The sequence below is a fragment of the Rattus rattus genome, chromosome 1, assembly GCF_011064425.1.
Source record: "Rattus rattus isolate New Zealand chromosome 1, Rrattus_CSIRO_v1, whole genome shotgun sequence".
NCBI lineage: Eukaryota > Metazoa > Chordata > Mammalia > Rodentia > Muridae > Rattus > Rattus rattus.
The window spans coordinates 203843666-203870489 of NC_046154.1; the positions used below are offsets into that span (position 1 = coordinate 203843666).

The window sequence follows — 26824 nt, forward strand, 5'->3', positions numbered from 1 at the left end:
AAACTTTCATAAGTGAAGTTTTACATGTATTTTGGCTGTCGATGTAAATTTTAAATGATCTGCCTCTTTGGCTAACGGTTCCATCATTCAATTATTTTCAAACATAAACACGCTTAGTTCATTACAGTTTGACCCAGACTGCTGTATTGTTTGGTTTCCACTTCTCATCTGCATTAAGGGTTAGCAGCTGTTCACTGCTAGCCATCATTCCATTTGCTTCTAGATGGCACTGACGAGACCTGTTTGGATGTACTTATGTCACATGAATCTAGTCCACAAGGAGGGAGCCCTACCAAGTTCATAGGGAAAAACGGCTGATGCTACTGAATGGATGCCATATTGGAAGGATTTCTCTGATAGTCATTATCTTCATTTACAGATGAAAAGTGGGTTAGAAAGGAGTGGGGAGAGTTCTCTAAGGATGCAGAGCTAGTAAAGTCTGGAGCTGAGATCCAGACTGTTCTGTTGGCCAATTTCTGATCATCCTATAAAAAGTTCTTAGATAGTATGTTACTACCATCTGTAAGTGCGGCTAAGCCGTTTCAGCTTCTATGTCAAGAACTTTACATAATCTGTGAGGAAACCGAACCAGTGTGCACGGTGGATGTGTGAGATACTTTCACATTCCAACTGCGTGGTAATGTTACGATTAGCATCCTGATGGACTTGACTTTTATCTGCAGCTTCCCCGGCTCTTGCTTCAGGTCTTTTAAATGAGCACTGTTTGGATCTTTATCTTGTGGGAATTGTTAAAAGGTGAGCTAAGTTGAGCTGCTCATTAAGAGTTTATGTTTTTCTGCCAGGGCCTGGGGCATTATCAAGCGTTGTAAACTGAGGCTGTGCTGGGCTCCACAGCCATTTCAGAATGCGTCTTGATTATAGACCCTCAGGTCATGTTTTCTGTTCCATTACACTCAAGTTTACATTGCAGGTAGACTGGTTCATCTGGATTTGCTAGGTTCCCCCCCCTTCTCTCTGTCTCTGTATCTGTCTCTGTCTCTGTCTCTCTGTCTCTCTCTGTCTCTCTCTGTCTCTCTCTGTCTCTCTCTGTCTCTCTCTCTCTCTCTGTGTCTCTCTCTCTCTCTCTGTGTGTGTGTGTGTGTGTGTGTGTGTGTGTATGTGTAGCATGCAGGTATTTATTGTGTACTGTTCTAAGCCTATATGGCATAGTGCTACACAGTTATAGTCACAAGAAATCTCATCACCATGTGCACTCTGTCTGCTTTGCATGGTGTTGTTACTGCACTTATTGTTTGGGCTTTGAACCTCCAAGATCAACAAACTTGGTGCATGAGATATCTAAGGTAGGGAACATGGGTGGTCCGTTTAACCACCCAGTTTTCCTTGTCTGCTCCTTTTATTTTTTATATCTTTTAGACTTTGTTTTTGTTTTTCATATTTTAAAAACGTTTAGTTAGTTTCAACAAGTGACTTTATATTACAAAGAAAGAACGTTACACACATTAACTCCAGAAATAAACTGACCAACCTGAAAAAAAGAATTTCCTGGATCATGGTTTCAGGAAACACAGATCTTACAGGAATGGTGACACAGGGAAAATCTCATTACTACATTCTCTTTTATAGCTGGAGTCAAAAACCTCCATGAGATCCAAATAACAGCCAAGGGAGGCAAAGCGATTTCTAAAGCAGAGCAAAGGTGGAGGCAGAGGTCATGTACGTTACCGAAGATGAAGCCAGCCTCATCATAAAGCTGTGGTGGTCATGACACTTAGAGACACTGGTGTTCACTTGGACAAAGTGACTGAAGAACAGACTGAGACAAAGGAAAACACACACACACACACATACACACAGACACAAACACAGACATATTCACCAATACACATATATATACACAAATGCACACACATTTGCCCACACAAATACACACACAGAAACATTCACAAACACACAAATACAAATACACACATATACACAAACACACACACAAATACACACACAGACACACACACACACACACACACACACACAAACACACACACAGTGCACATAGGCTATTGTTTTAGGTCAAATGTCCACAGGTCAATGTGGCACTAGACTTTCTCTGCCCATCAAGAGAAAAGGTGCCCACCAGAAGGACTGCTAAAAATGATTCGTTGTTCAAACGTTTGGTACACAGTAGTGAAAGACAGGTGGGACGCCACTTTTACATCTTACAAACTGGAAGAGGAAAACCACAAACAGCAATAACAGTAAGTTCACCTATTACAATTCAGAGCCATCTGTGAAGATGTACTGCATAGACGTAGTTTTAATCCAACATAATGCCATTTCGCATGGATGTCTACTATGTAGGATACATAAGATTATGTGCAAGGCCAAAACGATAAAAACTGCCTCCAAAGTGCACAGAAGATCTGTTGCATGCTTGATGATGGGAAGAGGCAATTATAGTCTTCAGAGAGTGGCTTGTTTTATCAATATATGCTGTGAATGAAGCATTTGACAAACTTCTGTGTTTTGTTTTAAATAGCCTAAGTTAAGGAAGAGGGCAGACAACGACTTAAATTTTTCAAACCAGAAGAAAAACGATCCTGGCCTTCGTGGCATCCCAGCAACATCTGAGTAGGTTGAGGGTAATGTTTGAACATGTAATTAAGTGGGTGCCTCCCACGTTAGCTTATGCTTCATTAAAAGACAGTTTTCTAGCTCGCTTAACGATCTACCTTCCCCTTGCTCTGCACGCAGACTGGCGAACATGAGAACCACAAACTGCACTCACAATCTTCTCACGTCAAGAGCGGGGCTTGATAGGACTAGAGCATTGATTTCCTGGTTATTTCAACTGGAATGATCAGAGAACGGAAGGGAAGCATGTGGGGAGTGGTGCAGGAGTGCGGACAGGTTATACCTACGCGCAGGCGTACTCTCATATTCTCTGTGTCCATCCCAGTCAAACACTAACAGGCAACATTTGAAAACATGCACCTGCGTGGCCTCTTTATGGAAGAAAACGGATATCCATGATAAAAATTAAAAGAATGATCTCATCTGGAACAAAACCAGGCGTGAACCACATGCTCTGTTTCCCTATGACAGTCTCTCTAATCTAAAAAGAAACGGGAAACCACAGCTTGGAAATTCAGGCAAGAGCTAGAACTGATTGGGTGTCCCAGAGAACTGGGCATTTGAGACTAAATGTTCGAGGAAATATAAATACCACGGTTGATATTTATAAGTAAGAGTCAATACTCCACACTTGGCCCAGTAGATGAAGAGGGGCCTGATGGGTAATGAATAGCCTTAAGTCCAGGCAGCACAGAGACTAGTCACAAACGTGATCTATTCTAAGATACCCGGATCTCAGCACCTGGGCAAGGGAGCAAGGACTCCGTTACAAAAGGAAGATGACCAGATGGGGCATGACGGGATTCCAGTACTCCCTGTGGGTGGGAAATTCCAAAATGCCAATAATCTTCAGTGGACTATGTGAGGAGCTTCCATAAACTGACCCACAGGGCAGAAGGATGGGACACTGTGATGCTCACAGTCATAAACACAGGCCTACAATCCCCTTGGAAGAAGAGTAGATCTCTAAACTTGAGAGAAAACTAATGGGGAGCCCTGGGTTTGAACCTTGCTTCTAGGACGTTCTGCTGGGAGCATGGCTCCACAGTAGAGCACTTGCCCAGCTCCTACGATGCCATGGGTCTGATTCCCAGGCATTAGTGGGCTAACAGCCCCTCCCGGCGTCATTAAGCAGCACATGTCCAGAGAGCTCTGCATCTCCGGGCAGAGGAAGTTACACATTTTGTCTCATGCCAAAGTGCACTTGGGCTTCACAGTAGGACAGGTTTGCAAATCAAACAAAGACATTTACAGCGCTGCCCTTAGAAAGTGGTGTAGATGGTGAGCTGTTAACAGAGAGGAGGGTAATTACCATATATGATAAGCTGTTAAAAGGAAATACAGGGAATTAAAAAAAAAAAAACCAAAAAGCATGTGTTCCTTCCACAGTAGAGGGGTGATCGCTTATGCAATTCTGTTTTCCATTAATAGTCCTGGGTGCTTCCCTTCTGAGGGGTGCTCCTGCCCATTGTATTCCTATTCCCAAACGCTTGAGGGTTCCCCGTCTTCTGTGAGGGCCTCGCTAATTTTCTCTAACCAATTTTCTGTTTCCTTTTTCTTCCATGTAGACATACAGCCTTATCCTGCCCTGGTGTCATCCAGGTAAAGGGGCAGACACCGAGAACAGAAAGGCCTTAGTCATCAGCTTTTCAAACTGATGGCACTGGAAAAACAAACGCCATCACTTCTGAGATTTGCAGGCAGGAAATTCATCTTCAACCCTGGGCAAGGTCATGTCTGCCTACTTAATGCTAATTCTGATGCAGGCTGACAACACTGTGCTGTCTTCGCCTTTCGTTAATATACCTCATGGTAAAGTCAATAGTTATCCGAACTCCTCCAAGGAGGAAGCCCTTATATGGAGGAGGAGATAGTTTTCCAAGTTGACCTGTTTTGCTTTGCGTCTACAATTTGAAAACTGAATGTCTAGCACTCAGAGATTCCATTTTTATTGGCAAAACTCAGAATAACAGACATAATCAACCCTGTTTCACAGATAGGAATTTTGGGCGCTGAGAAATCAAACTGTTCAGGGTAGTTTAAGGAAAAAGAGAAGAAGAAAAATAAAAATACTGCTGCAGGTCACAAAATGATTTTTCCCAAGTGAAAGTATCAGAGACTGTTTTTCGTCTGACCTTCTTCTGCCCCATTGTCTTCTGACCTTATCTCCAGCCTTTTCTTTTCTGCTCAAGGAAGCTGTAGAAAATATTGTTTATCTTCCCCCAATGAAGGGATATAGAAACCAGAATCCTCAATGGCAGCTGACAACCAACCAACCAATCAATCAATCAATCAATGTAAAAAATATATTGTTCTGGCCTTTCCAAACATTTTGCTATAAGCACTGGCCATGAAGAAATTTTCCAAGGGGCTGATGGCAAGCCAATAATGTGCCAGGTACACAAGCAAGAAGGCTTCAGTTCAGATCTCCAAACCACTGAGAAAAAGTCAGGTACAACAGTTGTAAGTATCTGTGACCCCAGTACTGGGCAGGAGAAAGGAGAATCCCTGAAGCTTACTGCCAGCCAATCCAACCAACAGGTGATCATCAGCTTCATGGAGAGACCCTATCTCAAAGGAAAGGTGGAGAATGATACAGGAAGACACCATCAGAGACCTCCGACCTTCACACACATATACACATATGTGCATCTACGAATATACTTTTTCTGTGTGTCTAAATTCCCATCTTCGTCTCTCTCAGCAACTTCATCTCTCCTAGACATACACGCGCACACACACACACACACACACACACACACACACACACACATACACAGTACACTTGCATGAGGGCCTTGCATAAGACCCTCCCACCCCACAAAGAATTCTATAGGTGGGAGAAAACAACGCTACACAAAGAGGCCAATGTCATAAACAGACCTGTCTAGCTGAGACTCCTTTGGTTCATTACTCGTAGGTCACGTCCATCTGGGCCAGTCATTTCTACAGAGCTCTCTACTCTTCACTGAAGCATAAAAAAGAGTCACACTGGCCTAAGGCTTAGCATCTCTAAAGCTAAGGCCTATGTAAAACTATGATTAAATATGCATTTGTAGTTCTAAACTTATATTGTGTATCAGTTAACAATAGGCATGCTATGACATCAGCCTCTCTGCCACTGGTGTGCCGACCTGGAAGTCTATTAGCTAGCTAAGTGTTAAGGATCTGCATTTTCTGACACCAAGATTTCAGATGCTAGGAATATGGCATAGGTGTTGATGTGCACAGGTGTTGATGTGCATAGGTGTTGATGTATGGAGACCATCTAGCTCTAAACAGTATCCCTATTACTTATAAACTTCATGGATATTAATGAATCATGCTGTGCCTTATTGTGTTGGTTCTTTTTCTGGGCAAAAAAACAGAAAAAGATAACAACAACAACCCTAGGTGCATGCATTAGACACAATAGCACACCGAGTGTTCAGAATGGTGCCTGAGAACTATCAGAATTATCAGAATGGACTTGTTATGTGCTCATGCTCTATTACCCTCCCCTTACCCAGTGGCTCTGTCACCATGTATATGCCATACAGCCACCAGCTCAGCAGGGTGCTGTCTTAAATCTCCTGGGCTGAGTCTGATATGCGAGGCTACCTCATGGATTTGTGGCCAGGAAAAGAGTCTCATAACTGGTCTCTAAGAAATCACAGGTCCAGTACCGAGAGTAATAAAAATATGGTAACAAAGAATACAAGCCACAGGTCCTTTCTCTCAAAGCACAAGGAAATCAACTAGTGAGCCATACTGAGCAAATACTAGGATAAATCGCTTTTAAGGTTTGTGGATTTCATAATTCAGTTTTGCACAGCGAGACTATATAAAGTGATCCATGGTGCTAGATTTTAATTAAGTCTTAATACAAATCTGTAACTTGAAAATAAATGTTCTCCTTTGGATCCTATGTATCTGAGAAGGAAAGAGGTGATGCCAGAGAACGGGCGTGCCAAATGTATAGACATGGGTGACTCACACTACTGTCATGTACTTTTAGCTGGAAGGGGACAATCTACCTTAAGAGAATGGCTGTGCACAGCAGTCTGTTTTCATTGTCTTCCTCTGCGTTAGAGCCCATGGGAACACTGGGAACATGTTGGAACATGGGAAATTCTGGTGTGTTATTTTGGCTGATTGGTAGAATTTTTTGCAAGTCTGAAACTTGCCCTCATGCATCTTCACTGTAAGTCAGTTTTACTCATTGTCTTTTGTCCCCCACATCCCAAGGTTTGGGAAGATAGAGTGAGTCCATCAAGAAGGAAAGAGCCACTGTGGCCCTGCAGCACTAAAATCCCTTCCATCCAAGGTCGAACTCAAATAACTACTTTGAGTTCATTATGGTGAGGCTAGTTCTCAAAGATTATTCTTGCCTCAACAAGCCTACTTAATGTTTTGATATTGTTGCTCCCCGCTGTGCCAAAATAAACATGAATAAGTCATACAACCACAGAGCCTATCATTTCATTATGAGGACGGGCATAATGGGTGCCTAATTTTTGATGGACTCTAAAGCCCTTGATAGTTGAAGGTTTTGAGTTGTGAACATGCAGTCTGTTATTTAGAAAATCATCAGATTTGTCCAGATTACCTATGGGACAAGGGTCCTTCAACTCAACAGCTTCTAGCTCAGAGCTGTGGGTCATGGTGGAGCATAATGGGGTCCTGTAACTAAATGTGGGGGATGCGGAAACTTTGGCAACAAGTACTAATGAATGTGAATAATAAAAATTAATTTGACAAAATGCATTTTAATTTGAGGGGCTGCATCATGAAAGTCTACTGTGCCCTTTTATTCTGAACACACAGTGTGTGCAGAACAAGTACAGTTTGTGCCTGCACATGCTACATGTCATACACCGTCAAGGAACACCGCCTCAAAGACCTTGGCTCACATCTGTGTCTGTCATTGGTCACTAACTGCAGTGCTTTTTAGTGCATTCGAAGTTTTCTGCTTTGATTGAAACATGATGGTTTCAATGAAAACTGAGACTAACATCTTTAAGACCTACTTACTTTAATTTTGCATATGTGTGTTTTGTCTACATGTGTATATATGTGCTAAACCATGTCTGGTACCCAAAGAAGACAGAAGAGGGTGATGATGGATCGCCCGGAATTGAAGGTGCACAGCTGTAAACCACCATGCAGGTGCTGAAAACCTAACCTGGGTTTTCTGCAAGGACAAGTGCTCATAACTGCTCGGCCATCGCTCCAGCTCCAGAACAAAAATTTAATGGTTTCCTTCTGGGACTGTTTACATGAGAAATGTCCTTCAAAGAGACTGATAGTTGAAAACTTGGTCATCAGTAGATGGCACCCTTTGTGGAGGGGTTGAGAGGTCAGTCACTACTAGAGGAAGTATGTCACATGGGGGCTGGCTTTGAGGGCTACTTCCTGTTGGCTCTCTGCTCCCTGCTTTGCCTTCCCTATCTGTTGACTGCTGGCAAGCTTCCCCACTCTGGTGGACTCTTATCCCTCTGGAAACAAAACCCAAATCAACTCTCTTTTTCACAAGTTCCCGGGTCATGATGTTTTGCAAGTTGCTTGCTTGGTCATGATGTTTTATCTCAGGAACTGGAAAGTAATCAGCATATATCCCTCAGCAAGGAGGAAGCTGGCCAGTGTCGCTTGGGGTCAAGCTGTGGCATTCCGTGTTTGATTTTTAAAACTACTGCTTTAGTTGCAAACTGGGTTTCATAAAATTACATATAAATGAGAGAGAGACAGACAGAGGGGGGGAAGGGAAGAAGGGAGGGAGGGGGGGAGAGAGAGAGAGAGACAGAATGAATGAATATATCTGAATTTGGATCTAGAATAGGATTGACAAAAATTCCTGAAATGGCCTTAAATTCGCTTTTGACATTTTATGTTATGCATTCATTTGAAGCATCATTCTCAGAACTGACAATTAAAACATGGAGGTATCCAGCAACCCTGGAAAATACTGACATGGTTTTACATCCTCTTTATATTCAGTCACTATTTGAGTATGCAATAATAAGAAAACATGAATTCTGTTAGCGTGAGATTTTGTTTTCACATTAATAAATGACTTATTAGTAAATCTGTGCCTCCATAACTAATTTATAAACTTAAGTATCCAGGGCTGCATAAAAATATTCCAGGATGAAAAGTCACAAGGGCAAAAGGTTGAAGAAGCTCCGATCTGAATGGTGTTCTATAAAACACATGTGCACGTGCACACACGCAAATTTGGAAATCTTTAAACTGTAGATGAATTAAGTACTACTCTTACCAAGTGGCATTTGATGAAAATATTAAAGGTGAGGGGTGACGTGGAAGGGACATATCTCATAAAACACTGTAAATGTCTGTATAGATGTCCCAAGCAAGGAATTATTTAATGATATAGCTGAATTCATAAGACTAGAGATTCTGAGTAAAATTATAATACATAGATGTTAAACACTTATTCTCCATTTAATAGAGAAACAAGCCTAAGGATAACAATCATACACTGAAGTGGTTTTGTCTTCATACCACGATATTAACCCAAAGTACTATTCATTCGAAATTGTCGATCAGTTGTCAACTAAATCAGCCCTAGAGCCAAATAATGCCTTTGTACCATGACTGATAAAAACAGGAACTTACAAGGTCTTAAATAAATTCTTAGGCAGAATATTGTTCTTAATTGGCTGAAGTGCCAAAACCTTCTGTTAGGCCTTAGTAGAAGTGAGTTCCGTTTATCTTCTAAGCAATGGACGGGACAGAAACATCCTTCTAAGAAATGGGTGGTGGAAGGAAGGACGCAATTTGAGCAATGCCTTGCCTCTAGGAATGCAGAGACTATTTGCTGCAAGCTCTACTTTTCTCCAGCATAAAGGGAGCCCCGTTGTCCTTCTTCATCCTACTTCTAAGCATCCCTTCGTGAGGCTCGCACAGTCAGCCAAACAGAGAGAACTGAATAGCTAAGCAGTCAAACTAGCAGAGTCTTCCATTTACACTGGGCTGTGCTCCAAAACAACTGTCAAATAAAACAAAATTCAACTAATGTGCATTCGTTATATTCATAAGGAATATCTGAGGCATGTTTTCCATCAAGGCAGAGCAACGTGTCCATCAGTTTTGGAATAAATTGAGGGGAAGGAGCATACAGGAAACAGATGCAGATTTAGACTATTTCAGTTGCCCACCCAGAATGTAGGTATTGAAATGATTTTTCATAGTTTTGGTTATCCGATTCTATTCGGTTTTGCTCAAGATAATGATAAAGTGTTTGTTTTGGAAGCAAAGACAGAAAAAAATCCTCATAGTGACACTATGAAGGTCTCATCAAGGTGCTTCTGTGCCCAGTAAACAACACGTACCCCGAATTTTTCTACTACACACCCGGTGGAAAATGGCACAATGAAAATGTCTGCTTTATTTATACCTAAAGGTTAGAGACCTGAGGTGGCAAAGTCACAAACCAGCAACTTTAGGCACCATGCTGTTGCGTGTCCTTTATGCTTTTCTTTGTAGGTCTGCCTTCTTGAAACTATTAGCTTCTGGTGACTGCTATATGTAGTTTCCCCTTTCAGCAAAACTGAAGGGCATTTCAGAGAACTGTCACCGACACTTGGCTAGAGTTAATGCCAAGAACTCACTGAGTCAAGTCAGTGTAGGAGCAGGGTCAGGCTGCACAATGGGGCAGGAACAGGACCCAGCAGGTCTCCTCTGTGACTATCTGGCATTAAGGAAGCTTTTTAGGAAGCAGATATTCTTTATTTTTATTTTATTTTTTGAGTACAGAAGGGTTTATGAAAATATTATCATTTATACAAACTTCTTTGTCCATATCAGAACTTAACTTTGGCAAGCTAAGACCAGGAGTGGATTTGTACAGTCATGGTAGCAGCTGCAAGGGCCTCACGCAGAGGGTCAACCTGCACCCACTGTCAGGATCAGCTGACCTTCTCCATGACCACCCAGGAAGATTCCCCTGTCCAGGAATAGTCCCAACCAGAGTCAAGATGGGTCTTTGTGCATCAGTGAACAGTTCAGTCAACTGCACAGGAATACCCAGAGGTCCATGAGGCAGGTGATTCCTCTTTTACAATGCCCCCGATTTTCTACTATGGCACATGGACAAAGAAGGGGGAGCCGATCCTACAGGATAGATGAACACAGAAGACAGGATGGGTGGAGGATGGGGTTACAACTCGCTTGGGTGTTTCTTTAACACATTCCACGACTGGATTGTGCTAACAACAGAGTCAATGATAGTGCCAGAGGCGAGCAGAGTTATGTGAGGTTACAGATAAAAGCCCCATTCCCCAAACTTTGGCTTACACACAGCATCAAATTTGTTAACCAGCTTCTCTTTCTCGCTTTCTACTTCTAAAAAATCTAAGTGTAGATCCTTTTGAAAACTTTCAGACACCAAGAGAGTACTGAAAAGTTACACCTTGTGATTCAGGAGCACCTCTGACCTCAGCGCTTCCTGGAGAGAAGACAAGAATCACTGGGGCTTTCTGGCCGCCAGCATGGCTCCATTTCCATGGTCAATGAGTGTCCCTGTCTCAGAGGAATAAGGTAGAGAATAACAGGACATGTGACATCCTCCTCTGGCCTTTGTGCTTGTACTCCATATGTACACACTCCAAACATACACTCACACACTTACACACAAAAATCATTAACTGTCGTGGACTATAACTCATTATCTTCTGAGTATGTATCACAGAGGCTATGAAGTAGAGACAAGGCCTAAAAGAAAAGAGGATTACTAAAACAATGTAAAATAATTTAAGACTAAAAAATGCTGAATAGGACATTCACTCTTTAAAAAAATGAAACTTAAAACACGTGTGTATGTTTGAAATGTCATCATAAATATTGGTGTATCTTAGCAAACAGTTATGATTAATAAATATTAGTGTACTAGTTATGATCACATTTCTAAACAAATTAGACGTTTTTAGGAGCATGCCCTCCCCTTGTGGGGAACCCTAGGAAACAAACACAGACAGACCTCCAGGTGCTTACTAAGATGGGCTAATCAATCGATGCTATTACCAACCATGCAATAAAGACAATAAATACTCAGGCCCTTCCTCAGTGGGTTGTTTTTCTCATTTAGTGGTATGTGTTACTTGAAAACTGATGACACAGGAAGTGATCGCTATGTGAGCCTCAGATCTGATATCTGCATGTCCTCCGTGGCAGGTCATTATTGTGTGTAATTAATGTTCTCCCCACAGCACAGTGGCCAGATTACTCTCCACAGAGATGCTAATGTGTCCCATAGGGGACAACACACTAGCATTTTCTTAGGCTCCTTACGGCTTCCTCCAAGTCACGCATTCTGTCTCTAGATCTCCGGATTATTTTGTCATATCTAATAAAGAGATGTTAATGGTTTTGTGACATCTGCCTCTTTAAGTTCAGGGAGATAGGGGGAGGGGATCTACTAGTTTTAGACTCCAAAGTTTCAGTTTCTATTGAGCAAGTGCAATCTGAAAGTAATAAAGGCAAAATTCCAGAAATTCGGGCCTTTGGAATTGGATATCGTTCCAGGAGGCCTGATGAAATCCTGTAGCCCAGGACACAGAGTATCTTGGTCTAGTGTATCCACAAGGTATCTGCTACTTGTTGCTATGGTGGCATTAGAGTGAGTATGTTCAACTGAAGCGGGAATGGCAGTTCAACCTCTACATAAACACTGGGGGCCATGCAACCACAAAAGCATCTCCTGCAGGAGGACCTAATTGAGGACTTCCTGAGAGACTGAGGATTCCTGATGTTGACAATGCCAGTCAATTGGAAACTGCTGTTTACAAGAGATGCATTCTGGGGACCAATGGAGCATGGGTGGAGGATATTAAAGGAGCTTACTGTTGCATTCAGATTAGCTTGCTACTTGCTTGTTCTCACCTGCTCTTGGAGTCTGTGTCATGGAGCCCATGCCACCTCACCTCCCATCCCCAAGGGCAAGCAGGGTGGGGCAGTGAGTAGTCCAGAATACAGATGGCATTCAACTAACATTAACGGGGCTGAATAATGCTCAGGCATGCAGGAGAAGTGGTGCTGGTGGTTTATAGGACACCGAAGAGGAGCCACAAAGAGCTTATTAGAGGTGACAAGGCAAAAAAATTATATGAGAAATGTAGGTAGAGGAAACACTGATCAATACTACTGTTGGTTTAAAACATCTACTGGGGTCTGGAAATGCGTCCCCTGTGGATATGCAGGGAACACTGGCAGCAAGTCTCATCGATTCCTTCATTTTCCTCTGAAAGCAGCTCTTGCTTTAGGAAAATACATCAGGCACTTTAGTGACACACAATAGTTAAGTGGAACCTACATGACTATTAGGAAGGGTTACTACACCGCATAGAAGAGGAAGAAAGAAGAAATTACAAATACTCAGATGTCAAGAGGCAAAGTCCTGAGAGCTATGAAGAATAATCAAGGCAGAAAAGCAGAACAAAACAAACAAGAAACCAGAGACCTCATTCCTTAAGAGCCAGTATTTTCAATAAAAATTTGCAGAAGCATCAGAATTATAAGCTGACTTAACATCCAAATACATAATGCAATGCTTCATCTAGAAAAGAATTGAGTGTCAGGAAGAAACGAATTAGAATAATCACCTTTTTAAAAAAAATTCTGAAAGAGTGTTCCAATCTGTATCATAACCACAAAACACTTTCTTTTTCCTTTTTCTTTTTTTTTCGGAGCTGGGGACCTAACCCAGGGCCTCACGCTTCCTAGGCAAGCGCTCTACCACTGAGCTAAATCCCCAACCCCTCACAAAACACTTTCATTTGTTTCCTGGCCATGCTCTATGAGAAGACCTCCCTACTAGATTGTAGATCTGTGCCAATGCTTTCTTTCTATTGCTTGCCCAGTGCTTCATTCTGTAGAATAGTGACAAGGACCTCCACCTCACTGAGCTATTGTACTTTTCAATGAGGTTAGATGTAGGTTTATGCCATTATGCAGGTGAAGGCAGGTACAGGATAGGACAAGGCCTGTCATTGGATGAGAAGGAAGGGTGAATGGGAGTAAAGTTTTAGAGAGGGAGAGGAGACCAGAGCGAGGGGAGAGAACAGCTGAGAGAACATGGAGGCGGATATTAAGATTTCTCTCTGCAAATTTACAGGTTGTTATGACTATTCTTAAGGGATGGATGTGTACAGGATTTTGTGTGTCTAGATGAGCAAATTATATCTTATCTAGATGGGTGGTTTCTATTCTTATCAATTGGTTGTAAGTTAATTGTGTGGATGTATTGTACATTGAGTAGTTAACATATGAATCTGGTTGTTGGGTTACAGTTTGTTGAGCCATGACTTCACTGGGTTGTTGGGAGTGTGAGCAGAGTCCATGACAGGAAGCCATGCTAGGCTATAGAGTATCTCTTAGCTTCACTAGCACCTGACACCGCCATCCTTAGACTTATATATCCTCTGAAGTTCTAGGACAAACGCCTTTCTTCTAAGACTTTGGAAGTTCATCCATGGCTATGCAAGTGTTCCTGGTAGATGGAGTGGTCTAGAACATCTGGAAGCACACTGGTGTGGCTGCCTTAAAGACAACAGATGACACACTAGACTTATCCCCAAAGATATAATTTGTCATCTACTGTTCAGGACAGATACGTAATCTGCTAGTCATTTTAACAGTTAATTCTACTTCAGATTTTATTCATAATTGGTAAACATAATGTTTCGGAAATTATAGTATCATGGGAGAGATGGGGCTAGAAGAGGACTGACTTCCCCAGGCCTCATTGAAAATGACTTCACCTAGAACCCTTAGTAATTCACTGGATTGCACTGATTTCAGATGTGGGAGGAGAGTCAGCATGCCATTAGCATCTTCCCTGCCCTGGAATATCTGCTGAGGTAGTGACTCTCGGGCACTCTGATGGGTATCTTATCTTGCTGAGTACTATTCCCCCTACCTGTACATACATGTAATACATGTGTACAATCTGCCTTACATGGTAATGGTGATGAGAAGGGAGCAGACACATAGAGGCCACTAATCTGATGTCGATGATCCTGTTATATATGTTACACTCTGATGTAAACAGCTATAAGTTATGGTGCTACAATTGTCTTCCTCTTTGTGGTAGCTTTTAAATGTGCTATGCACAATGACATCTATCTGGATAGAGACTAAGAAATTCTCCTCTCATTGTTCCATGAGATATCCAAATGTGACTACGAACTCTGATACTAAGTGGAAACTTCACCCTGAATTTTTATTGTTTTATTGGTTTTTGGCAGCATTGATATTCATAGCTGAGTATCCTGCTCTATGCTCCCTAAACCAGAAGGTTTCACACATCGGAAAGATATCTATTATTGGGAATTCATATGTTGTTTCGATCATGAGCTCTCTCTTTGGCTTAGGCTATGAACTGCTGTGCTAAAACTCACAAATGGTTATGTAAAGAACAAAATTCTTCATGACAAAGCAAGTTCTTCATGAAGACACACCAAAAAATAATAGAACTGAAATTAAATGATCAAATCAATTATTCATTGCTTAAAGATATTACTCACTTCTTTAACAAACCAAGAAATGGGCTTCCCTGACTTCTGAAGATGAGCAAGCGGGGCTCTGAGTGTTGATAGATAGATTTTATTCAAATGCTTAATCGTGGCTAAGTCAAAAATCCAATGGAGATCTATGTGTTCACTCCCAGCCTCTGATCCAAGAGGAAACCTTACAGACATAGAGAAAATGGTGTAACCCTGAAAGAGAAGGCCACAGCACAAGACAGACCACAGAGAGTCGAGTTCTAGATTTCCATCAGCTTGCCTGACAGACTACTGAGAGACATGTTCTAGACTTATCAACAGCTTGCCTCAACGACATAACTGTTTCTCTTTTGGGCATTTTAATTACTCATACGAGAATCCACTGAGAAAGTATTACCAACTTTATTCACATCCGTCATGAAAATCTACAGTAGTATTCAGGAGAACACGGTATGGGGGTAAAAGATCTCTGACTTTAAATGTGCCAAAAACTCTCTCAAAGTCTCTCTACTCTGTTCAGACATCCACTGGAACCCACCAGAAAAGGGCGTAGGGCCTCCCTGGCTGCTGCCATCCCTTATGAGGGAACTGAGAGTCTGGTATTACTGTCAGGTCATAATGGTACTTCACTTGCTTTCTTCCATAAGCTCTAATATGGTAGGATATCAGTAAGTTCCTTACACTTCCTTCAAATGCTCCCTTTAATATTTTTAGATATTTACTAACATGTGTGTGTGTGTGTGTGTGTGTGTGCAGGTGCACACGCGAGTGCCTGAGCATATGTATGAGCACTGCATGCAGGAAATGCCCACAGAGGTCAGGAGAGAGTGTCAAACTCTGAATCTGGAGTTACAGGCAGTTGTGAGCTGCTAAGTGGTGCCAGGAAGCTAACCCAGGTCCTCTGAAAAAGCACCAAGTGCTCTTAAGCCCTGAATCATCTCTCCAGATCAAAATACCCCCTGCAAATAACAAGAGAATCTTACCATCCTTGATAACCGTGTGATGAGAGCCCAACTTACTAGATGTCCATTGCTGGTCTCTTGTTTTAAACATTTCTTAAGGGCTGATTGCTTCCAAATTGTCTTAAAAACCATCAAAGCACTGTATGCTTGTAAATGCAAATAGATACGTTTTGAGATTAACAGTCTAAATCTAGAGAGCTTCCTCCAAGAAGATATGTAACTGTAGCGAAGTGTTCCACCCCATGAATGAATTATCTCAGGTATGACATAAGAGTAAAAACAGCACTTCTAAAGGTTTCAGAAATCATGAATAAAGTACAATAATCCATCTGACACACAAATACACAAAATACCCACCTTTATTCATAAGTTATCTATCATATTTTCCCTAACAACTTCATTGGTCTCATGTCTCTAAGCCTTGTTATTACACGTATGTGTACACACACACACACACACACACACACACACACACACACACACACACACATTTATATCCCCAAATCATTAATGTACAAAAGGCAAAAATTGTATTGGTTACTGTCTTGGTTAGGGTTTCTATTGCTGCAACCAAACACCATGACCAAAAAGCCAATTAGGGAAGAAAGGGTTTATATGGTTTACACTTACACATAGACGTTCATGACCGAAGGAAGTCAGGACAGGAACTCTCAACAGGGCAAGATCCTAGAGGCAGAAGCTGATTCAGAGGCCCTGGAGCATGCTGCTTACTGGTTTGCTTCCCCTACTTGCTCAGCTTGCTTTCTTATAGAGCCCAGTACCACCACCAGTCCAGGGATGGCTCCACCCACAATGGGCTGGGCCCTCTCCTGTCAATCACTAATTGAGCTGGATCTCATGGGGGCGTTTCCCCAAGGGAGGCTCCTTCCTCTCTGATGACTGCACCTTGTGTCAAGCTGACACAAAACCAGCCAGAACAGTCACCTAATTTCCGACTGAAATCACAATTTAAAGTGAAGTTTCCTTCATCCCTCCCAGTGGGTTCTTCCCCTGTTAATTCACTCCCCTGAGGCCACGGACAAAAGAAAATAATGCTCAGTTCTGTGATCATTAAGCAGAGCTTTCAGAAGTAGACCCTACGCATACCTTGATTTCCTGCTTCCTGGACTTCCTAATTCACCTCACAAGATTATACTGATGGCTAAATATGTCATGAACAGCAGTTCAAATTGTTCAAATAAGTACCATTATCACTCAAGTCATCTGTGCTTCTAGACTTTCTTAAACTTCAGTGCCTCAAGAATGTAGTGTTCATGAAATGGAGCCCAGCCAACTCACAGAAGCAAACAGAGGAATGGAGAATGTTAACTAGACAGAGGAAACACGAGGCTTATAAACTGTCACCATAGAGACATAGTTGCTCACTCAACCAAGAAAGAGATTTGTTTTATTGGTCCCTAAAAACTGAATAAACATCTCGGAAGAACAGAGTGGATTTAGTCATAATTGGAACCACCCTTACAATAATAGGCTCCCTTTGTAAGTATCCTTGAAACGAATGAGTGTGGTTTACTGGAGATGCTGAAGTATGCCGTGCCTGCCACTGAAAACACTCTTCCTCCTTTCTTCTTTCTTTCTTCCCTTCTTCCTTGCTTCTTCCTCCCTCCCTCCTTCTTCCCTCCATCCCACCTCCCTCTCTCCTTCTTTCCTCCCTTATTTCCTCCTTCCTTCCTTCTTTCCTTCCTTCCTTTTTTTTTTTTTCTTTTTTTTTTTTTTTTCCTCAGAGAGGGGGCTATTCCAAAAGTTGTTTTCTGTCTGTGGAATACTACCTTCTAGTTAGGTTGACTTGCCTGGCCTCAGTGGGAGAGGAAGTGCCTATCTAGCCTTGCAGAGAATCAAAGTGTCAGGATGGGGAGATACCTGGGGGTGGAGGGGTAGCACCTGATCAGAGGAGAAAGGGAGTGGGAGGGATGTAAAGTAAATAAGTTTTAAAAAGAAAGAAAAGAAAAGAGGCTACAGAATACTGGAGGTGTCCTTAGTCCTGCCTAGGGAGCTGTCCAGCACAAGTGTGGTCATTTCTAAGCCCCAGAGTTTGGGGGAAGAGCAGGGCTACATACGGTAGATTTCGGGTTATGTCTACATGTACTGCTTCATCCAGGTAATCCAGTGCTGAGAACTGAGACCAGGATGCTGTGCCCTCTACTAGCCAAACACTCTATCAACAGAGCTACAACCCTAGCCCAGCCCAATTGCTTGGAGCTTTATGATAAGGACATGCCCTTAAGTAACTGAGGATACCAGCATAAAATTACAGAATCCCAACCCCCCTGTGGGGTGTGGCCCTTTTGTCTTTTAGACATTCCCACCATAATATGCCACTATATCGTCACCTTCACCAAATAGAAACAAATGCCCACCGTCCCAGTGGTAGGTGATCCTTTAAGACTGGGGGTTAAATGAACAGATTTTATTTTCAAATTGACTGCCTCAGGTAGGCCAGAAAAGCAGTATAAGGCTGACCAATACACCATGGTGCCAGGTAAGCTGCTTTAAGCAGAATCTGGTTAAATTGATTAATATGGTTTTGGAGTATTATTAGTGGGAAAATAAGCATTTAAAATATCTTCTTTGGAATACCATTGTTTATATAAATCATTATCTAAGCAAACATTTCACTTGTATCTGCTTAAATAAGATGCTTTCCACCTAAAGCTATTAAAATGACAAATACTGCCAAATATTAATAACTGGTTTCTGCCAGTTAAACTACATGAACATTGCCATGGAAATACTCATAAATACCTTTAACAGAAAAGAAAACTGGAGGAAAAAACTTTCCCTTGGCACGGTGTAGCTGTCACTCAAAAGCTTTGTGGGATTTTCAGAAACTCCGTAGGGAGTTCAATGAATATTAATGGAAGTGCTTGCAAGAGCCTTGTTATTAGGTCAGGAAAACTATTTACAAACTATGTGCATCATTTAGCAACACCGATATTTACAAATATATGGGGGCTGTCTCTGGTGAACCCAAGTATAAATTAGTCCAGCCCTACCTGGACTGGTTTTATGGTTGTTAAGCTCAGCGTTTAATTTGTAATTAACTATTTCTACTTCTTTATAATGTCGGGAGTGGAACCCTAGGCTGTTTGCATTCTAAGACACATTCCCCGGCTCCTTTTCTAATATTTTTGTTTTTCTCAGTTCATATATACATATGTAAACATATATAGTATAGATACATATGTATATATTCATACACACACACACACACAGCAGCTGGTTTCAAGTATGGGTGGGGCTGTTGCTATTTATCTTTTACAAATGGTTGTGCTGATCCATTACATTGAGTGTAAATCAGTGGATCTCCCAAACAGTACCCTAGCCTTCAGAGTCCAACATTTAAGGGACCAACTGAGCAAATAATGCCTTCCCTGAAATACTTTTAAATGTTCTGTTGCTCAATAAATACCATGACAGAGTTCTTTCCCAATGCCTTTCCTGACACAAGGAACCAATGTTTTTCCCCTCTCTTTGACTCTTTAGTTAGTTGGTTCGTTGGCTGATTTCTGGTTGGCTGGGTGATTTGGGGTCTGATTTGTTTCGTTTTCGTTATAGAAGTGTCTCACGTGGCCCAGGATGGCCCTCAAAACCATTGCGCAATGGAAACTGGCCTGCACTCTTGGCTGGTCTGACTCTCCCTCCCAAGAACCGCAGTGATGGACTTGAATACCTGGCTGATCCAAACAGTTTTGAGAAGGCCTGCCACAAAACAGGGCGCCAAATAAATGAGCCTATTCAAGGTTTAATTATGCACCACCAATATGTCATCTAGCTGGCTTTTCCAATCTGTTAAGATAAATAGGCCAGTGAAGTTGGAAATAACCTTTAGAGCCCTAAGGCCAATATTAATATTGGCTAGCTACAATGCCTTAAATTATTTCTATGCATGTGTTAGCTCTAAACTCTATGCCACTTAATCTTTCTAATCTATACGAAATGTGTTCTTATCTTCTCTTTACAGAGAAGGAACCAAGATTGGAAGAGATTTAACAGCTAGTCCGAACTGGATAAAAGCAGGACAGAAAAATCACAATACAGGCTGGCCAGTCTTCTGAGCCCTTGCCTTGATCTCTGCTCTCATCCCAGATGAGTCAGATATTTGATCTCCATTCCCAAGACCACGAAGCCCAGAAAAACACATGATTTCTCTAATAAATATAGCTTATGGTAAAATGGAATATCTCACTGAAGAGACTCCTGGGTCAATCTCAAGAAAGTTCTGGTGAAGACAACTGAGGTCAAGACATGGAAACCAGGAGGGGCCTTAACCACTGAAGTAAGTCAGAGGCACAGTGTGTTGTTGTAAAAATATAAAAATAAAGCGGTAATGTTGGTCTTTTACCCCGCTGGGTCTACACCTCAGTGCCCCAAGATATCTGCTAGATATCTTGGCAGAAACACATCCCAACTCCACGGCAGCCCAGACCAGTCGCCCCACACTCCATTACATTACTTAAATCTACACATTAAAGAACACACAACACAATAATCTTTGACCCAATTGATAAGATATAATTGCCCACTTAAACATACAAAGCCCAGTACCATCCATCCTTTGAGAACATTAATAACAACCTGTAAATACACAGAGCAGAATCTTAACATCACCTGCCATGGCTTCTCCCCTCTCTCCGTCTCTCTCTCTCTCTCTCCTTTCTCTCCCTTTCCTCGTCTCCTCCTCGTCCTTCAAACTTCTCTCCCACCCATCCTTCCTTCTCCTCCAATAATACACCTCCTTCTACCCTGTACCTGCCCCTCACCTGTACTTTACAGATTCAATGGGGAGGTGGTTCTGGTGAAGTCACCTGAGTTCTGAGCACTTGACTAGGCAGCTGTCCTTGGGGCAGTGGAATTAGCATCAAAATGCAGATAACTCCAGGGCAAACCACAACAACAGTGGGAAAGGGAGGGAGGTGTGAGGAAGTCTTCGAGGTTGTTGTGTCCATGCCAGTTTTCAGGTCTGACTTATGACACCTGACACTTGTGACATTCAGCATCTTCTTCCGAGTATCGAACAAGTTCAACTCTCACCTGGCTACAAAGCTAACCTCTCTCTTAGGATTAACTTAAACCCAGAGTCCATGAAGGAGTCTTTTGTGTGTGTGTGTGTGTTGAGTGGTTTTGGGTGGGTTTCACACTGATATTTAAGGTATGTGTGCCCTGTTTGCTAATTCACCATCCAAGAGAAAAGACTTCTCTAATTCACACAACTACATCTTACAGACTTGATGGCCGAAGGGGCCATGAGGCTAAGAGCTCCTCCAAAGGGTTATGGCTTTCCTGTCTTGGAGGGCAGAATCCCCATGGTAGTCCCTGCTTGAGTCAGTGCTGGAGACAGAGGAGGGTCAGAGTGCTGCTCTTTGTAGTTTCCTTCCTCTTCCCCTCATGTCATGTCTGATTCTGTTGCTTGTGACTTCATTCTTTATATAATTTGTCTTTCAGAATTGCCACGTGCCATGCATCGATGAACACAACAGAAAGAAGTGTTTGCCCTTGGTTAACTTCATACAAGACAATTTTGTGTTACACAGGACCTAGAGATCAGGAAGCTGTTTGTCCCAGCTCTCTCACAGAACACTTGCTATGGCTTCAATCTGGTTTGTCCCCAACAAATCTCACGAGGAGCCCTGAACTTCTGACGGAATGGTGTTGCGCTAAGAACTTCTGATGAGATTAGTGAAGTCAGTGGGGAGCAGTTCATTAAAACTTAGGACCGCCCCACAGGTTTGGCCACATTTGCATGTACCTGTTTACTCAACTACATTAGCATGTTATCATGTTACCAGGAGATTCTAAGAACATGACAGGACCGTGAGGTTTGGGTTTTCCAGGCGACTGTATCATGAGGCAAATCAGCCTCTTTGGTTTTTTAGTTTGTTATACAGTATCAGATGTTGTGTGAGAGCAACAACACCTCATACTAAGACACTAGCTAGGCCAATAGAGTAAGCCCTGAGCCTGTAAATATAAGTGTACACAAGTCTACCCTATAAAGTTCTTATGTTGGTAGGAAAGAGTAGCAGAACGCCTTAAGATAGTCAGCATCCTAAAGACGCTAAGGATACTACACTTCTCAGCTTCCAGGAATGCGTAAATGACTCTCATCTAATAATATAAAGAAACTGCAACTCGATATCTTTCCTCAAAGGGGGGGGCAGTCAATTCATTGGCAAAGACAGTCTGAGAGAGGGACTCCTGAAGGAGGAGTCTTTCTATTACCAACTCACACAGGATCACTCACAATGAGCAAGAGTACAGAGCCAAGCGCCTAGGTTCCCTGAGGTACGCCACTTCCAAAAGGAGCCTTTTGGCAGATCTGACAAAATCTTTTTACAATGGCTAAAGTCTGTTTGGATTAACTGGGATATAGGTCTCATTTATAGAGGACAGAAGGAAGTGGAAAAAACTGAAAGACAAGCGGTACTGAAAAATATAACTAGAACCCCCTGCTTTTTGTGTGTGTTTATATTTGTGTGTGTGTTTGTGTATGTGTGTGTGTTTGTGTATGTGAGTGTTTGTGTATGTGAGTGTGTGTGTGTTTGTGTATGTGAGTGTGTGTATGTGAGTGTGTGTATTGTGTATGTGTGTGTGTTTGTGTATGTGAGTGTGTGTATTGTGTATGTGAGTGTGTGTGTGTGTTTGTGTATGTGAGTGTGTGTGTGTGTGTGTGTATGTGTTTCTCAGAATGTGAATTTCTTGAGACCACATCATAGTAACGCTAGAAGGATAACTGAAACGAATGAGGCTGGGGAGTCAAAAATTAGCTAACATATGTCCTAAGGGTCTGTCATAGTTTATTTTCCACAATGGTGCTTCAGAATGGGTACAACCAATCTCATTTTGTAGATAAAGAAAGAAAATGAAGACAAATTTATGAATAATATACTGCACCTTACAAGAATACAGAAACCATTGTGGTCTGTGGGTCTTACTCTGTATTTTGTCTCCTTCTGTCCTATGTGTCTCTCCAGAGTGTTTGATGAATGAGTATGAAGTCAAAAGAACCATCTAGAGACAGGTAGATTCATTCTGCCCTCCCTCCCTGTTGGAAGGCTAGAAGCCCAAAGTACAGGGTTGATGTTATAGACGAAATGTGTGTGTCTAGAGACAAACTGGGCATTGTAGGAATGTGTACTGATTTGTGCATGAGAAAACATTAGTAACGTGGCAGATTGCTTCAGAGCCGTGGCACTTGCCTCTGACCCCTGTTCCCAGGGAGGAGGGCCAATGCAAAGTCTCCCTGAGCTACACAGAATCCAGCCTTGCTAGTTTAACAAGACTTTGCTTCAAAATAAAAGTAAAGAATAAAACGTGGAAGGGGGCACTGCACAATGATAGAGCTCGGAGTTGAGTCCTCGGCTGCTCCCCTACAGTTTGCTTCCTGCGTTTCTTACTTTATGAGTTGTTGCAGTGCACACTCAGCTAGCGGCCCTCTGCCGCGCCCCTCCCCCATCACTAAAATTATTCAGATACCCTCCGGTGTAGATGGGCTTAAAAGCAGAATATTGGGTTAGGATTGCCTTACTGTCTTCATATGGCTTAATTTATTCAACATTTGTCTGCCTTCTGCGGCCCACGCCCAACTCTGATTTTCCTCTTGCCTTCTCTGTTTGCACACCATCTTGTAGTTTGGGTGACAGAGCACGGTCAAGTGAACCTGGGAAGGCCTTGAAAGTCTGCCTGTCCTAGCTGACTGGGTTCAGCCATGAAGCCTGGAGTGCCCAAAAAAAGCATTTGTGCCCACAGTTTCCTCTTGCCGAGCTTTTTAGAGTCGTGCGCATCGCTCCTGCTATTTTTATTCCTTCACTGCATCTCCTTTTGGTTTGAGGAGGAAGGAAGACATGGATTTTTGTATTGCTTTTGTATTGCCACTTCACAGTTTAATGCGGCCCTGTCTTATTTCTCCACCAAAAGTGAGTTAAAGAAACACCTGCAGAAAAATTGGTGTGCGTGCGTGCGTGTGTGTGTGTGTGTGTGTGTGTGTGTGCGCGCGTGTAATTCCCCCAGAGTGGTCCAGCCAGGAAGTGAGAGAGACCTAGAGCACTACTGCCCCTCCCAAAGTGATCTGCAGACCTCTTAGCTAGTGGAAGAAGAAAAGGATGCAGAAGCCAGCTGGCTGAAGCTCACAACCACCTGTGTGCTACCTGGCCAAGACTGGTGTCCCCAGCGTGATGAAGTAGCCCAGGAAGCCCAGAGGACCACAGAGTGGCACCGACCCTTCTCAGGTCCCTGGAAGACAGTCTAACCTTTAGGCCAGGCCACAAACTTCTCCTGCATCAGCCCAGCGGCCTCCCCCCAGGTTTCCCGGGACCGAAACAGAACACCTTCCCTTCTCCTTCTCTGCAGGCGCGGATCTTCTGCTGAAAGGGCAGCCATTCCCTCCATGCACTTCCCCACCCATCCACACCCACTTGAAGGACACCACCCCAGATTCTGTGGGTCCGGGGAGATGCTGGCGAGCAGTTCAGGGGCATTCGCGTGGCACTGCCCGCCCGATGTTCAACAGTGCCCAGGGGAGGCGCCCACAGCCTACAGGAGCAGCGCCAGCAGTTGGTGGCCTCCACTCTGCGATCTCTGAATCCCCGAACCTCGGGGACCCTGAAGTTCCCGTCGGAGCTCTAGCCTGCTCGGCTTCGGGATTTTTGTCTATATAAGGGCTCGCGGCACTCGGAGCGCCACCGGGCTGCCATTTCTCCACACCCACCTGCGGTCCCTGAGTAACCTCACTCGCCCTCCTCCCGCCTCGTCGTCGTCCTCCTCCTCCCATCCTCCCTGGGAGCACCGCCTTTACCTGGCTCTGACACCCGGTGCGCACCGCCGCTCTCCCGGTCCCCCCGCCCAGCTGCAGCCGCCTCGCCTCGCTGTCATCCGCTGAATGGAATTATTTATTTATTTATGTCCCCTGACGTGTCCTCGCCAGCCGAGGCCCGGGGGAGGGGTGCGGGAGCAAAGACGGGCTGGGGTGCCCGGGAGCGCGCCTGGGTGCGGTGCGGGGGGGTGAACGCGAGAGGGGGGCGCGGGCTGGGGGCGCGGGGAAGGGAGGCGCACTGAGCATGCTCCTGAGGGCGCAGCAGTTTGGCGCTGGTCTGCGCGGGTTCTGTGGCTCTGGCTACTCCACTTCGGGTTTTAGTTCTGACCCGGAGCGATCTATTGTGGCTGAGCAGCCAAGACTTGCTCCAGCCTAACACTTTGGCGCCCAACCCAAGGAGGCAGGTGTGAGGTAGCCTGAGAGACCTGGCTGTTATGCAATCTCTAGATAAGGATGCAGAGAGGGACCTGCAGAATGCAGAGAAAAGAGCTAGGACAGAAAAGGCTGCGTGACCCATCCATCCATCCATCCATCCATCCATCCATCCAGTCATTCGTTATTCATTCACTTAAGGACTTCCTTTAGGAATGAGTACTGGCTTGATTGAGGATGGAGAAAGGTGTGCTTCATAGCCTAATCCTTCCAAGGAAAACAAAACTTACAGGAAAGGAAAACAGCACAAGACACAGAAAGTGTGGAAGTTGCTGGGAGCTGTTGGCTATCAATTGTAAATGATTCCTTTCCTTTATGTCGCTCATATTAAGTTTTCAAGACAAGATTTAGTTATTTGAGCAAGAATAATGCTAAAGACTATGATAAACCCCACAGATGTTGGTTTAAGTCCCCCCCCCAACATGCCCTTCTTGAGGAAGTTGAAAAGAGGAAGGAAGGGTTTGAACTGAAGGTTTACACAACTCAAAGACTGACCTCTCTACTTATAGAAAAACCTTGTGGCACTATAAGTGCTTGAATTTGAGAACTGGGTCTCCATTTTCTGCCCATTTAATTGGCCTTTGCTGTCCTGATTTCATAATGTGATACTCCGTTAAATGCAGTCATGGCTATTCACTTTACACACATTTGGAGACAGAGGCAGTAAGGTAGGATCCTGAGATCCACATTCAGGATGTCTTACTGTGTCTCCGCTAGTCAGTCTGTAGGCAAGGGCAGAGTTTTAATTTCAATTTCTGCAATTACAAAATAGGAACACTGTTTCCATAAGACTTAAGCATGACGGTATGGGTAGTGATCAGAAGACACTTTGCGAAGCTGTTAACTTCAAAATGACCTATCCACAAAGTTCAGAGGCTAAGGATGCTTGCCACCTAGCCTGGTGACCCGAGTTCTACCCTCAGAATCTACACAGCAGAGAAGACCTACAGTTGTAAGCTGTCCTCTGACTTCCACATACCTGGCAAACAAGACCAGTTACATACACACACACACACACACACACACACACACACACACACACACACAGGTACACACATGCACACACTAAGTGTTAAGAAAGTTTTTAAGAAAGTTAATGGTTCCAAAAGTAAAAATTGAGGCAAAAACAACCCATTTCCACCGAGGGGTGAACAAAACAGTATAGATGGAAATTGTGGAAGATAAGAGTTAAGTATCTAACAAAAGCTATAAACATGTTTATTTTATTGGCAATAAAGAGTAATAAACATTTGAAAGAAGCAAAGTAGAGCTACAGCAAGGTTATGTTCTTTGGTATTTGCAATTAAGATGATTTTGGGGTTTTGTTGTTCTGGTTGTTGTTTCTTTTTCGTTTTGGTTATCATTTTATTTTTAAAGATCAGGAAGCAAAGGAAACCATACAGTTCTTAAATTAATCTGTCCATCCCTCTCCTCCTGGGCTACTGTGTGACTTGTTTCTATCTCTCTCTTTCTATGCTCTGGAACTATTTAACCCATTTGCTAAACTT

At 43.1% G+C, this 26824-nt stretch overlaps 1 protein-coding gene across 1 annotated transcript in view; it reads right to left on the minus strand.

The window, feature by feature from the left end:
* The window catches only part of Slc16a7 (solute carrier family 16 member 7), a 153733-nt gene extending 128647 nt beyond the window's left edge, over positions 1 to 25086 (minus strand). Inside the window, exon 1 of the mRNA XM_032913358.1 lies at positions 24867 to 25086. The gene's annotated coding sequence lies outside the window, so the exon portion shown is untranslated. The remainder of the gene's footprint in view (positions 1 to 24866) is intronic.
* Positions 25087 to 26824: the final 1738 nt, after the last annotated feature.